Source organism: Cnephaeus nilssonii, assembly GCF_951640355.1.
Source record: "Cnephaeus nilssonii genome assembly, chromosome: 4".
Taxonomy (NCBI): domain Eukaryota; kingdom Metazoa; phylum Chordata; class Mammalia; order Chiroptera; family Vespertilionidae; genus Cnephaeus; species Cnephaeus nilssonii.
Genome location: NC_137075.1, coordinates 53417098 through 53433704, shown reverse-complemented (window position 1 = coordinate 53433704; position 16607 = coordinate 53417098).

Below are 16607 nucleotides of genomic sequence, written 5' to 3'. Positions count from 1 at the left end.
CTGGCATGTGCCCTGATCCAATAGAGCATTGGAACGTCTTGCTGAAGGCACAGCTGCAATGTAGCTCAGAGGCAGTGTTCTGTGAATGCATCTTCCAGGTTCCATTAAACACATCGAATCAAAGATGTTTATATGGTTCAGTGTCCCCAACAGGAAGCATACAGGGGTGGGAAAAAGTAGGTATACAATTGTTTGTATGGAAAATAATACAATGATTAATAAATAATGAAACAACAATAAACTCTGTTTCGCATACTCACAACTGAGTAAGCCTACTTTTGCCCATCCCTGTACATAGGTCTGAGAAGCAAAATATGGAAGTAGGAGTGGTCCTGCTCCCAATGACCCCTTAGGGAATGTGTGCTTCCTGTTCCTGCTATTCAGGACTCTGGGTTAGAGGACCTGGTTTCTAAAAGGGGAATATTTCCACCAGAGGATACAGCAAAAGTCCCTTTGAGTTACTAGTTAAAACTACTGCCTGGGTATTTTAAACTCCTAGTATCCAGAGATAAATGGGCTGAAAGTAGAGGAACAATCTTGGTAGGAGATTAAGCCTAATCACAAGGAGTTAGGTCTGCTGTTATACACTAAGAATGTTTTAGCACCCAATCTACTTTGATACTTCTTATTATCCCCTTGCCCTGTTGCAATTGTAAATGGGTAATGGAGCAAGGACATGGCAACTAGGAACTCACACCTCTTTGGGATGGGAATCTACATTATGCACCCAGGTAAGTCACCAAGAGAAGTGTGGCTGAGAAGGAGAGAAATTTAGAAAGGATGGCTGAGGAGGGAGGTTATAAGGTTTTTTTTAAATATATTTTATTGATTTTTTACAGAGAGGAAGAGAGAGGGAATAGAGAGTCAGAAACATCGATCAGCTGCCTCTTGCACACCCCCTACTGGGGATGTGCCCGCAACCAAGGTACATGCCCTTGACAGGAATCGAACCTGGGACCCTTGAGTCCACAGGCCGACGCTATATCCACTGAGCCAAACCGGTTTTGGCGAGGTTGTAAGTTTTAACTGCAGCTCTAAGACCAGCTGCATCAATGAGGGCTTCTCTTTTATTTTTTTAAAGTATCTTTATTGATTTCAAAGAGGAAAGGAGAGGGGGAGAAAGATATAGGAATATCAAAGATGAGAGAGAATCATCTATTGGCTGCATCCTGCATGCTTCCCACAACCCAGGCATGCGCCCCGACCGAGGAATCGATCCGTGACCTCCTGGTTCATAGGTCTACGCCCAACCACTGAGCAACACAGGCCAGGCAGGGCTTCTCTTCTAAGTTTCCCCAGAAGAGGCTCATTGGAAACATGGAGAAGCTATTCCTTAACATATATGAAGAAGTGGATCTGAAAGCAGGGAATGGACATGGAGATGAGTCACTGAAATCTCCCTTTGCAAAAGGACTTCTTGTCCCAGCTACTTGAAATAATGTCTGGCAGACAGCCTTCAGTTATCAGCTCCTACAGCTGCAGAGAGCTGCCTCATCAAAGCTCACACCCTTTTGGGGACAGCCTTCATCCAATGACTAATCAAGGCCTGGTTTCAAAGCCCAGACATTTCACCCTGGTTTGGGACAGTGCTCAAGGGCCATTTCAGCTCCAGAGCTCCCGTTGGGGTCAGTTGAGGTTGCTGGGCCTTCCACACAGCTTGCTTTTCCGTCTGTTTAAGCCTGCTTCCTTCTCTTCCCTACCACAGGTGTTGATCTCAAAGGCACTCCCTAACAAACATCCTGGACACCAAATTCTGACTCAGAGGCTTCTTCCTGCAGAGCCTAAACTGTGAAAATGCCCCATCATCCCAAATACTTGTAGTGTGTGTTTCTTACTAATGAGAGCATTCATCTACATAACCCCGGTACAACTATCAAAATCAGGAATTTAACATTGATATGTTAATGTCTAATCCTCAGACCCCATTCAAGTTTTGCCAAGTATATTCTTCTTATAGTAAAAGGATCCTGACCAGAAATTATGCATTGCTTTTGGTTGTGTCTTCTTCAGTCTTGAACAGTTCCCTAATCTTTACTTTTTTGATCTTGACACTCTTTAAGATGACAGGCCACTTATTTTTTGTATAATGTCCCTCAATTTGGGTTTGTCTAGGGCTTTTTCATGATCAGGTTCAGGTTATGCATCTTTGGCAGAACTCTCAGAGGAGTGATGCAGTGTTCTCATTGCATACCATCAGGTGGCAAATGACTGGTGCCGTTAACTTGATTAAGGTGGTGTCCGCCAGGCTTTGCCACTCTAAAGTTACTCTTTTCCCCCATTGTAATTTTTTTTGTTGAGGAAATACTTTGAGGCTATCCCATTCTTCACCAAACTTCCTATTTCATTTACTTATATCCATATTGGGTAAGGAAGTCTTATTTTATTCAATCCATTACTGTAATTATTTTGACAGTCTAACTGTTCCATGTTTGATCAGTGGAAGCCCCTTTAAATTGGCTTATTTTATTAAAATATATATATATATTTTTATTTCAGAGAGGAAGGGAGAGGGAGAGAGAGATAGAAACATCAATGATGAGAGAGAATCATTGATTGGCTGTCTCCTGCATACCCCTCACTGGGGATCGAGCCTGCAACCCGGGCATGTGACCTGACCAGGAATCGAACCGTGACCTCCTGGTTCATAGGTTGATACTCAACCACCAAGCCGGGCCAGCCAGGCCAAATTGGCTTCTTTATCCTCTTGCCATATCTCCATCATTCTTTTTGTATTTTCTGGCTTGTTCCAAGGTACTCCAAGGTTATTTTGTACTTTCCCTGTCCCAGCCCTGGAATCAGCCATTTCTCCAAGGAGCTCTTGTTCCTTTTGGTGGAGAATGGCATTTAGAAACTAAGATTTCGGTCTTGGGTGTTCTCATTGTTACTGAGGTGTCACTGTTCTCAGGCTTTCACAGTGAACAGAGCTAGGGATGATCCAATATAATAAAAGCCTAATATGCTAAGTGTCCAGTCGTCCAGTCGGCCATTCAACCAATCAAAGCGTAATATGCTAATGGTATGCTAAGGCTGCTCAACTGCTTGCTATGATGTGCACTGACCAACAGGGGGTAGACACTCCGACCAGTAGGTTAGCTTGCTGCTGGAGTCCAGATGATCAGAACTGAGCCAGACAAGCCAGACATGCTCTGGAGCCCTCATGCGGTCCCTCCCTGGCTGGCCAACCTTCCACATCCCTCCCCAGCCTGATCATGCAGCAGTGGGGTCCCTCAGCCTGGCCTGTGCCCTCTCACAATCTGGGCTGAGGGACACCCCCTCCCCCCGAGTGCACAAATTTCATGCACTGGGCCTCTAGTATGAAATATATGTACTAGTATGTAACAAATATACATATATGTGTATTTATATGTTTACACAAACACACATTTACTTCTATATCTAAATATTTTCAAACACATGAGTTTACACTGATACCTCCAATTCTAATCCAACACCAACTAGTTCATTCTTGTTTTTTCACTTTTCATATATATAACTGCTATCTCTACCAGTGAGAAACCTGATCCCATCATCTACTTACTCATGATCAAGCCTTCTGTACATAAACAATCTCCTGTGATTGCTCCTGCCCCCCCCCCCAAGTGTAGACACCCTCCTCACCATGCATTGAGCTGCTGCTCTGCCCAGATAGCTTCTGCATCTTGTTTGGGATTCAGTGCCTTGAGGTGGACCAGCCCCTGCCTAGTCACCCTCCTTGCTCTGGTATGACACCCTGTGCCAGATGGCCTTCCTTCATGGATGCCCTTGTTACCCATTTTGATCTCGGCATCCATGTTAGCCCTCCTCTCATCCTCTTCCCTTCCCCTGCCCCATGTGGATAGCTATCTGACCCCAACAATAGCTATCTGTTGGGCCTCAACACCTAGCACAGACTGCCCCTCTGCAGAGATACCATTCTCACTCTGCTCAGGATACCATGCTGGTATCCCCTCCCTGTAGTGACACCCTCTTCATCTAGTCAGGCCTTATGCCATACAGATGCCCTTCTCGGGCTCTGACACCTGCACCAAGCTAACCTCTTACTCAGATGCCGCCCTTACACCTCTCGACCACCATGGTTTCACACCCCTCCCATAGACACCCGCCTTGCATGGCCCCAGGTAAGGCCTTTTGGATTGATTTGTGCCGGAAGGGAAGGGCAGAGAGTGGGAAAGTAGAGGGAGAAGTGGCAGACCATTAATTCATTTTTTAGTTCATTTTAAGTAGAATCATTTTTCTGAGATTCACTTCCATTTTTATTGTTGGCTAGATCTATTTCTGTCATCATGTCTGTTAAATTCATATTTGTTGGGAGAGCCAAAGCTGCCTGCTTAGCCCATTTTTTAATCTATGGTGGTGACCATCTCATTTACCAGAACCATATGGCTCACACAGGTCAGTACATAACAGGTTGCTCAATTGGAAATTCCCTTCTCTCACCATTTCTTAAAAAGTTTTACTTACTGACTTGAGAGATTTGTTGTTTCACATATCTATGCATTCATTGGTTACTTCTTGTATGTGCCCTGACTGGGGATGCAACCTGCAACCTTGGCATATTGGGACGATGCTCTAACCAACTGAACTGCTTGGCCAGGGCTCTCACCATTCTTTTCAGTTGGGTTTTCTGTGTCCATTGGTTAGGCCCCCCATAGACTTTTGTATGCATCTATAGCATACAGCCATTTCTGACATTCTCATTAACATTTCTAGGAGATTGGATACTAGTTCCTTGGGTATTGGTAGCATTTCCTTTTCATTTGTTTACTCCCTGGAAGCCTTGCACATGATAGAGGCTCGACACATATTTGTTGAATTGAAACATAATAAAGGTTTATATATTTTATATTACTTTTTCCTTACATAGTACACTCTTCAAAACCCAATTTCCTAGTAGTCCTTTCTGGTCTGAGACCTAGATTTTCTGCCTCATAGGAGAGAAAGATGTTTACTTTTATCATCTAAAGGGCAAGGAAATGAAGGTGTTTATCTTTTTCCAACATGATGCAATAGGTTGTGTTAGTATGCCAAGAGAAAAAATTTATTCCCAAAGCAAATTCATATTTGCCTATGGAAATTTCTATTTTTATCCTGCCCAAATGGTATACCATTTGCAAGTTATTAAATATTGACATTGCCTCTAGAACATATGCATTACTTTACACAGTGAATAAAATCATATTTTCACCTGCAGAGAGATGGCCCCAATTCCTCACTCCCCATAGGAATTATGTAACTACAGCAGGAGACCAATCTGCTTCTTTTGTGTTGGTCTTAGCCTGGATTCTCATAATCTGTTCCAAAGTAGGGCATTGTACAAAAATCTAGGCTGTTTTGTCATATTTTTTCTCTATTTTAACTATTTATTGCAAGGGCAATCATTAGATTGCTAATTCTTTGACTCAGAGAGGTGTCTTCTAACTCTTTTGTAGCCTTCTTTTTTTAAAAAAAAATCCTCACCCAATCGGCTGCCTCTTGCAGACCCCATACTGGGGCGAGCCCACAACCCTGGGCAAGCGTCCCAACCTGGAATGGAACCAACAACCTCCTTTCAATGCAGGGGACCACGCCCAAACAGCTGAGCCATACTGGCCAGGGCTTAACCTTCTCTTTCTGAATCATGCCTTGAAACTGGAAGGAGCGGAGAAAGAAGGATTGGGGACGATGAAGAGCTTTTCCTGTATACTATTAAAACTCTTTCTGACAGATATCTGGGGTAGGCTGAATCAATGAACATTTTGCCCATGTATTTTTGCATATCTGTCAAATTATTTTCTCAGGATAAATTTCTAGACATGGAAATGTTGAATCAAAGAGTATACCCATTTACAATTTAGATAAATAATACCAAATTGCTCTTTCAAAAGGTTGTCTCATTTTTATAATCCCCTCACCAGTATATGACAATGCCTTGAAAAACATAATTTAAATGATTACATAGTATTTCAGTTTATGGATGTTTATTTGCTCAATTCCCTATTATGGTGTTGCCAATATTTTTCATTTCTATAAGTAATGCTATAATAAACACCTGTGTAGATCTTCATGTGAATCTCTTATTTTCCTAAGAATAAATTCCTGGATGTTGAATTAGGAGTCAAAGATAAGAATGTTTTTATGACATATTGATACATATTATCAGCTTCAGGTCAATATTTAGAACTTAATGTTGTCTTAAGAATTTACTTGATGCTGAATAGAAAAATATTTCTAATTATTTATATTGTTTTTGGAAATAAAGTATGACTTTCAAATAAACTTCAGGCTGTTTTCCCTTTAGTTACTTCTTTGGCATTTTAAGCTGAGGATTCTAGCCTATCCCTCCATCCAAGTTTTGTTTCTGTGTTAAGTAGCATATAAAAAAGTATATGCATGTGTGTTTGCACGTTGGGAAGTTAAATGTATCCATATGTCAATATGAACCATTATTAACCTAAACTGACACACCAATTTAAGGTAAGGGATTAGCCCTTAATAAATAAGGAAATAAATTGCAGTCAAGGAAATAAAATCTTCATTGCACTCTTAGGGAAAGTTCGTTTTATGAAGCTGGAGAAAAAAATTAACATTTCCCCAAAAGGAAACAGTTACTTTAAGCGTGTTGCTTTATCAGTAGATCCATAAAAATCAGAGTGCCTGCAGCTGAAAATGTTTCCTTAGTGTTTTTTAATTGGGGAAAAAATAGAAACCAAAAAGAAAAATACTTCTAAAAATATATTTTTTAAAAAAAAAAGAAAAATATTTATAAATTTTGTTGTGTTTTGATTACTATCTAAAGTTAGATTTTCAAATCTCTTCTCTCCTTCACACCACTGCCACAACCACTCCCCTGAGCCAATTTTTGTGTTAAGGAAAATTGGTAAGTGTGTGTGTGTGTGTGTGTGTGTGTGTGAAAGAGAGAGAGAGAGAGAGAGAGAGAGAGAGAGAGAGAGAGAGAGAGGAGAGAATTTGGGGTATGCTATCACCATCTTGTGGCCTTTTGCCATACTACCACTAACGGTTTTAATACCATAATGCTTTTTGGCAATTGCAAACATGAAATATGGTGTATCTCCTTTTAGAAATCCCTCTATGGATTAGATGAAATATGGTGAGGGTCAGATACAGCCTGCATGCTAACGGTTCCCCCTTACAACGAGATGATATTTCTGCACTTATGCTGTATTCTCACAGATTCTAAAATAACCCATTGAGTGAGAATCAGATGGGAATCAGGTTTATCGGGGTGATCACTTAGTAAGTTATATAATGTCTGAGCACTATGTTATACACCTGAAACTAATATAATATTGTATGTTAACTGTCATTGGAAAATAAAAAATTATTTGAAAAAATATTGAAAATTTTCATCAAAAATAAAATAAAATAACCAGTAGAATAAAGATACCTGGTGGAGAGATTTAGAGTGGTTTTGTTGTAGTGAAATTTTCAGGGCTTTTTTTCTTTTTTAATTGAATTTATTGGGGTGACAGGTTTCAGGTGTACAATTCTATAATATATCATCTGTATATTGTGTGTTCACCACGCCCTCTTTACCCTCTTCTACCTCCCCTCCCATTTCCCTCTGGTAATCACCATACTGTTGTCTGTGTCTATGAGTTTTGTTTTGTTTGCTTAATCCCTTCACCTTTTTCACCCAGCCCCACAACCCCATCCCTTCTGACAGCTTGAAATTTTCAATTTTGTCTTTTCTGTTTGAGCCGAATGTAGTTCCTTTTGATTTGTTAGGAAATTGGCTGGCAGGCGAGTCTATAACATTTAGTTTTTTTCTGTCTCTTTGGTTATCCTGTTAAGAGGTTTTTTTTTTGTTTTTTTTTTTCCATTTTTGTTTCAATAGTCCCCCTTCTTTGTACGACTTTATGTTCTTTTAAAAAGTTTTTTCCATCTCTTTTCTCGTGGATGGTTACTCCTTTCCCTTTGTCTTTCTCAACGATTTTTCCTTCTCTTCTCTCCTTCCTCAGACTTCTCATTTTCAATTTCTTTGGTCTCCTGGCTGCATATCACTTTACTTATTCGGCTTGCTCTACTAACACCCACACCCACAGCAGCCAGCCCACCCCTTTCTGTGTCCTCCTTTCTTTGTCCCTTCCAATTCCTTCCACCAGAAGTTGAAGTTCCGGCTCTGTAATGTGGAGTGCACTGACCTCATCCGGTCTGCTGCTTGGGTCTTTTAAGGACATAGCTCCCGGGTAACCCTTCATCTTCTGGGAGGAGCCTAAATCCTACCTTCTCAGGGAAGCCAGTCCCTGAATCTAACTCCAGATTCTAGAGGAAAGGTTCAACCTTTGCTTCAGTCCTAAGAAATAGTTTCTGACTCATTACCTTCTGTTCTTTTTTCTTAACATAAGTGCAACCTTTCATAGGAAGTGTACTGGGGCTTTTCCAAACTCGCATTTGCATAGAGAACAATTATATACCAGTGCTTTGGAGTTGACAGTTGAATCTTATAAAAGTGAGTTAGATTAATAATGATGATAGGAAAGAGATTTTGGGGAAAGACTTGCTATCATTTTGAAAAACAGTTTAAATTTTATTATGTGATGTTTGTCTTTTTTTTTATTATTATTATTGCCTGAAAACTCTTCCATGAGGAAACCAGCTTTACATTTACATAGTTTTTATAACTCCAACTGAGTAAACTGAGGTCCTACATAAAAATAATTATTATTAGAGTCCACCATGGATTATGACCAAACAACTTTCATTTATTAGCTCAAGAACCCCAGACGTACTCATTCTTCAGATCTGAACAATTCTAGTCATAGAATCCTAGATGCCAAATTAGTAAGAAAAATATAGTTGAATGAAGGATATACCCCTGAAGAAGGTTTTTCCCCCTCTTATTCTAAAACTAATCTATGTTCATTGTAGAAAATTTAGAAAACAGAGAAAAGAACAAAATTTTAAAATATCTCAGCATCCAGAGTTAACTAAGCAGTAATGACATTTGGGTATCTATCTTTTTACTTCTTTTGAATTTAATTTTGGCTCAGCCAGCGTGGCTCGGCGGAGCGTCAACCTATGAACCAGGAGGTTACGGTTCGATTCCCCTGTCAGGGCACATGTCCTGGTTGCAGGCTCGATCCCCAGTGGGGGACGTGTAGGAGGCAGCTGATCAATGATTCTCTCTCATCATTGATGCTTCTATCTCTCTCTCCCGCTCCCTTCCTTTCTGAAATCAATAAAAATATATGTTAAAAAATTTAATTTTGCAATCCAGTTACTTGGGATAAAATTAAAATAATACAAAAAGGTACACAATACAAAGTGATGTTTTTTCCCTACTATCCTCAAATCCCCTGGCTCCTCTCCTCTGGGGCAGCCACCATTTCCAACTTCTGTTGCAGTCTCCCAGAGATAGCCTATCCATTTACATGTTACTTACACACACACACACACTTAAATTTTAATGGCAGCTTTATTCGGGTACTTAAATTATAAGTGTGTGTGTGTGTGACATTATAAAAGTCAAGTAGTACTACTAAAGTTAAAATATTCAGTGTTTACAATATTATGACTAAGTAAGTCTTATTAGCTAAGTGGCCTACGGCAAAGCCACTTAGCTTCTCTGTGCTTCCTTCAGGTTCTTTAAATATAAAACAGCAATATAGCCCAGCTGGTGTGGCTCAGTGGTTGAGTGTCAACCTATGAACCTAAGGTTACAGTTTGATTCCTGGTCAGGGCACATGCCCAGGTTGCAGGTCAATCTCCAGTGTGGGGGGGGGGGGGGGTGCAGGAGGCAGCTGATCAATGATTCTCTCTCATCATTGATGTTTCTCCCTCTCCCTTCCTCTCTGAAATCAATAAATATTAAAAAAAAAAAGTTCTCAAGGTTCATCCATGTTATATGTAGCATCTATGAGGACTTATTAAAAAAAAACAACAGTGCTTGGCAAAAGTATTATTCGTTATTATTATCAGCTTAGCCACATAGTATGCTGTATGCACATTCATTTTGTTTTTCTTGGAGTTAATAATTGCCTTGATTTTCTGTTTGCTTGGCTTTAATGGGTCAGTTACACATTTTTAATATATTGATTACAAAAAAATACTCATTCAAAATATTCAAACATATCAAATATAAATATGTAAACTTAAAAGTGTATATATATATATATAAATATATTTATTATTACAGCATATTTCATTATTGTGTCTCATCCCCCACCAAAATGCAAGTTTCTGGGAACAGACATTTGGTCTATTTTATTTTCTGTTGTATTTCCAGTGCCTACATTAGTTTCCGACACAGAGAAAGCACTAACATCCTTATTGGGTGAGAAAATGTAGCAGGTATTCCATTAGTTCATTTCCTTCTTAGCCTGCTTTCTCTTGGACCTTGTGTCCTCTTGCTCCAATTTAGACCAGCAGCCCTCTCGGCCTACAGGCCCACCTATCATCCTGCTCATTTCTTTTACCTCTTCCCAAGTGGGTTTCCTGCCTCTAAAGCTTTTTTTCCCCTTGGGTTACTCCCTCATTTTGGTGGACTACAATTCATAGACTGTAAAATTTCTGAGTAACTCTTACAATTGGCATTGATGTGTAATAAACCCACTCAAAACGTAGAGGCACTATACCACAACACCCACTTACTGTCTCGCGGTTTCTGTGAGACAGGAATGGAGGAAAGATCAGCTGGGCATTTGTGGCCTGGGGTCTCTCACTGAGGTTGTCTTCAGGCTAGAGCTGGAAAGGCAAGAGATTGACTGCAGCTTGGAGCTGTCAGGATCTCTCTTTATGTAGTTTCAGGGCCTCCCCATTTGGTCTCTCAGCCAGATCTATTCAGGCTTCTTCAAAGAATCACAGCCTCAGGGCAGTTAGACTGCTGAGGTAGAGGCAGGCTTCTGCCCAATATCATTATTCTTCCCCTGTTCTTAATGATAATTTGACAGGTATAGAATTCTAGAGGGGATCATTTGCCTTGAGGATTTTGTTTTCTCACAATTCTTCATTGTTTTCTAACTTTCAAGAATTGTTATTGAGAAGTCCAATGTCATTTTAATGCCAGGTTCTTTGTATGTCAGCTGATTTTCCTATATATAAAATTTTAAATGTTCTCTTCATCCCCAGTGTTCTGAAATTTCATGTGAATGAGGGAATAGATTTGATAAACTAGCTGAAGTCTTGCTTGGTTGAATTTTAGGTTCTGCTCAATTTTATGTCCTGAAAACTGGGTTCCCTCCCATTTCTTCATTAATCTAGCTTGAATTATCCTATCTATCTTAGTCTGTTTGGGCTGCTTTAAAAAAATACCACTTGCCGAAACCGGTTTGGCTCAGTGGATAGAGCATCGGCCTTCGGACTGAAGGGTCCCAGGTTCGATTCCGGTCAAGGGCATGTACCTTGGTTGCGGGCACATCCCCGGTGGGGGGTGTGCAGGAGGCAGCTGATCGATGTTTCTAACTCTCTATCCCTCTCCCATCCTCTCTGTAAAAAATCAATAAAATATATATTTTTAAAAATACCACTAACTGGGTAGCTTATAAGTAATAGAAATTTATTCCTCACAGTTCTGGAGGCCAGAAGGTCCAAGATCAAGGGGCCAATATGATTGCATTTAAGTGAGAGCTGGTTCAAAGCCAGCCCTTTCTGTCTCCTCACAGCCAAAAGTGCTAGAGAGTTCTCTGACAAGAGTACTAATCCTATCCATTATGGCTCCCCGCCGCCCCTCCAATGACCTAATCACCTCCCAAAGGCCCACCTCCTAATACATGACTTTGATATTAGGATTTCAAGATGAATTTTAAGAGGATACAAACATTCACACCATAGCACTGTCTAAGCAACGTTTCCTGACTAACCCCCATTTCATAATGATCATTTTTTGGCTTTCCATTCTTCAGCACCTGTGCATAGTTCATAATTTACTTCTGAAACTAAAATTCTTTTTTTTAATTTATTTATTGATTAAGGTGTCACATATTTGTCCTCATCCCCCCATTCCCATCCCACACCCCTCCCCACGGATGCCCACACCCCCCTGTTGTCCTTAACCATTGATTAGGCTCATATGCATGCACACAAGTCCTTTGGTTGATCTCTCCCCCCTACCCCCACCCTCCCCTATCCTCCCTCTGAGGCCCGATAGTCCGATTGATGCCTCCTTGTTTCTGGGTCTGTTCTTGTTCATCAGTCTATGTTGTTCATCATTTCCCCTAGATGAGTGAGATCATGTGTTACTAGAAATCTTACATAATAAAAAGGTAATATTTAAATTACCATCACTCCGCTACGCCCATGATTGGGCCAGCGGGTGACACAGGGGGCGGGACTCGGGGTGGCTGGGGTGGTGATTGGGCCAGCAGGACGCTGAGCTCGCAGCGAGCCGAGCCGGCGTTTTGGAGGTTTGGAGGCGGCGGGCGGTGGGCGGGCGGTGGGCGGGCGGCGCGGCTCCCCGGGGAGGAGTCTGGCGGCAGTTGGGCCGCAGGAGCACGTGGCGGCGGCCCCAGCCTTCCTGGGCGGGAGGCAAAGGCAAGACCCTGGCCTGGGCTCCGGCTGCAGGAGGACCACGCCCCCGCCCCACCTCGCCCTAGGGGCCCAGGGACTTCGGAGCTGCCGACCAGCGGACAGACAGCTTACACGTGCATGATTAAATCATGCACTGGGCTTCTAGTATACTTATAAGAACTGAATGTGAGACGAGCAATAATAGTTATGCTGACAGGCAAATGAATCAGTCTGTAGTGAGTTTCTTTCTGGACCAACAGTTCTTTTGAGACCCAATTTCAACGTCCACCAATTCCTTATGTGTACATGTCGGCACTGACTTTTCAACTCTGGATGATGGACAAATGGTGGTAATGCAGGTCCGACTCCCTCTGGTTTGGTCTCGCCCGGACCCAGGGGCATGGCTTCACCCGGACTCAGGGGCGCGTGGCCTCACCCGGACCCAGGGGCGCGTGGCCTCTCCCGGACCCAGGGGCGCGGTCTCACCCGGACCCAGGACCCAGCCTCACCCGGACCCAGGATCCAGCTTCACCCGGACCCAGGGGCGCGCGGCCTCGCCCGGACCCGGGACCCAGCCTCACCCGGATCCAGGGGCACACGGCCTCACTCGGACCCGGGATTCAGCTACACCCGGACCCAGGGGCGCGTGGCCTCTCCTGGACCCAGGGGCACGACCTCACCCGGGCCCGGGACTGAAACTAAAATTCTTTAGATATTTTAGATTATGTTTCATCTATTATTTTTTTAGATATGTTTTTTAAATTAATTTCACAGAAAGGAAGGAAGAGGAAGAGAGAGACAGAAACATCAATGAGAGAGAGAAACATTGATTGGCTGCTTCCTGAACACCCTCTATTGGGGATGGAGCCTGAAACCCAAGCATGTGCCCCAATCCAGAATCGAACTGGCGACCTCTTGGTGCATGGGATGACAATCAATCAACTGAACCACACCATTGTTTTTGCAAAAAAGGAATATGTGGGGTTTTTTTGTTTGTTTTTTGTTTTTAAAATATATTTTATTGATTTTTTACAGAGAGGAAGGGAGAGGGATAGAGAGTTAGAAACATCGATGGGAGAGAAACATCGATCAGCTGCCTCCTGCACACCTCCTACTGGGGATGTGCCCGCAACCAAGGTACATGCCCTTGACCGGAATCAAACCTGGGACCCTTCAGTCTTCAGGCCAACGTTCTATCCACTGAGCCAAACCAGTCAGGGCAGAAATATGTGTTTTTAAATTTGTATATCTTAAATACTTAGAGGAAAAACAATGGTGTGATTAAACAATACATTAACTGAAAATTCACTCCATTTATGGTAAACTGCCAATCTACAGGAGGACCATGTGACTTATTCCTGAGTACTGTAGAGGGAGCTAGTTTTCAGAAGGGGCATATTGATCTAAATTAAAGCAGTGGGGAAACTCATTTATTAGAAGACACCAAGCATTTATTCACTTATAGTATGCCTTTATTAGATTCTGTACTGAATTGGGTTCCTGCAAGGGGTACTATAGGGATATAAAAAAATAGGAATATAAAAATAATAGCAGCCTAGCCAGTGTGGCTCAGTTGATTGATTTCAAGGTGTTTTTTGTTTGTTTGTTTGTTTGTTTGTTTTATCTTGTAAAAATGTAAGAATACATTGTGTTGCAATGTGATCATTCAACCTAGTTGAATCTCTGTTCTTCGAGTAGGGGTATTACGGTGTTTCAAAGGTCACTATTCTGAGGATCTTTCCCTACGTTAGGAAGGCAGAACATGGAGAAAAGAGACAATCTCTCAAAAACTAGGAAACAAGGTAAAGTTACTCTTGGAGTTGTTTTATTCAATCTTACGCACCTAATAGATGAAATTCTTCATCTGTGGGAGTAAATCAAGAAATTATCTTGCCTAGCTGCTGTAGCTCAGTGGTTGAGTGTGAACCTATGAACCAGGAGGTCACAGTTCAATTCCAGTCAGGGCAGGGGGCATGCAGGTGGCAGCCGATCAATGATTCTCTTATCGTTGATGTTGCTATCTCTCCTCCCTCCCTTTCTGAAATCAATAAAAATATTTTTTTTAAAAAAGAGAGAGGCCCGAAATTAAGAAAAGAAAAAAGAAATTACCTTAACACCTGAGTTAATTAGTTAAACACAAACCCAATGGGATGAACTTTCCCATCTCTGGTAGTAAATGAAAATATTATTAACACTCTAAACATCAATGAAAGTGATCTGGGTGTAATCTCGGGCAAGCCACACTGGAAAATGATTGCGATTGATTGAGCTGAAATCTAGTTGATGTATTACATCCCATCTAAAGGAAGACAATGAATAGAAGAGTAGTGATCAGCATAGGTATAGTAGAAACAAACAAACAAACAAACAAACAAAATAAATAACCATAAGTTATTTGCTTTGAATTATCCATTTGGGGAAACATGTTAATTTTGCTATGCATGGTAGGGGTACGGGGATTCAACATGCTTCACTGTAATTCAATTTAAAATTTAATCAATACACTTTTCAAGGATAGTACTTTAAATGAAAATGAAACTGAATCTCAAAAAAATATTCCAGTATTCCACAAAGTTTTAAAGTGATCCCATCTACCTACTCTTACATCATCTACTTTATACACAACAGCTCTAGGACTGATGATAACATACTGAGTCCCACGTCTTTCCCATTTGAAACCTGTCAGGCACTCTTATTTGCAACAAAAATATATCTCATAATCTCCAAACTAAAAACTCCTGTTGCTTGTCCAAGGTCAAAACCCTCATATTGACCTAATTAGATAATAATTTAACACAGGGTGTACATTTATAAAAACAAAATTTTAAGCTTTGTAAAAGAGGCCCTTGCCAGTTTGGATCAGTGGTTGGAGCATCGGCCCTCAGACTGAAAGTCTGAGTTACATTCCAGTCAAGGGCACTACCTTGGTTGCAGAGTTGATGCCCAGCCCCGGTCCAGATGTGTGCAGGAGGCAACCAGTCGATGTGTCTTTCTTACATCAATGTTCCTCTCTGTCTCTCCCCCTCTCTTTCACTCTCTTTAAAAATCAATAGAAAACATATCCTCGGGTGAGTATTAATAAAAACAAACAAACAACACCAAAAACAATAACAAGAGAGAGAGAGAGACCCAGTTCTTTAATGTGAGCAAGGTACTTTTGAGCTTCTGTAAGGCAAAAGGATTTACCTAGCACTAACCTATTATGAAAACTCTATTACTGTCTGATTTTCCAATGTACAACTGTAGCCACATTTCCCAGCAAAATTAATATTTTTCTTGGAAAAATAAGCCAATGGGACACTCTTGATTAGTGTTCTAGTGCAGTTTGCAATCATTTAGTAAATCAGAAATCAATTTAGTGGGTGCACTGCCTATCAGCATTAAAAATAAAACTAATATAAAGCTGAAATGGCATAAAACAAAGGAGAATAAGAATAATTGACTGCCCCTTAGAAGGAAGTATTGTTTTGTGAAATATTTACTTAAATTTTTTTTTTTTTTTACAGAGAGGAAGGGAGAGAGATAGAGAGTTAGAAACATCGATGAGAGAGAAACATCGATCAGCTGCCTCCTGCACACCCCCCACTGGGGATGTGCCCGCAACCAAGGTACATGCCCTTGACCGGAATCGAACCTGGGACCCTTCAGTCCTCAGGCCGACGCTCTATCCACTGAGCCAAACCGGTTTTGGCTATTTACTTAAATTTTTTTTACATATTGTGCATACTGGATTAGGATGGGAATTTTTTAAAAATACATTTTTATTGATTTTAGATAGAGAGGAAAAAACATCCATGTGAGAGAGAAACACTGATCGGTTGCCCCCTGTACACACCCCAAACCAGGATCACACTTTCAACCTGGGTATATGCCTTGACCCGGAATTGAACCGGTGACCTTTTGGTGTAAAGGAGGATGCTCAACCAATTGAGTTACACCGGCCACGGCGGATGGAAATTTTTGATTTTTGAGATAACACTGCTCTAAAGCTGCAAGTGGTCTCAGGAAGACCCTTTGGTAGGAGGGGGCTCTGAAAGGTCCTCCCTTTCCCAATTACATACACACCTGCACAAAGCCAGATTTTCTTCATCTGTGGCCAATCAAAACAGGTTGAATGTAAAAGCAGGCATGAGACTTTAGCTGTCTTAAACCAAACAGTAAAG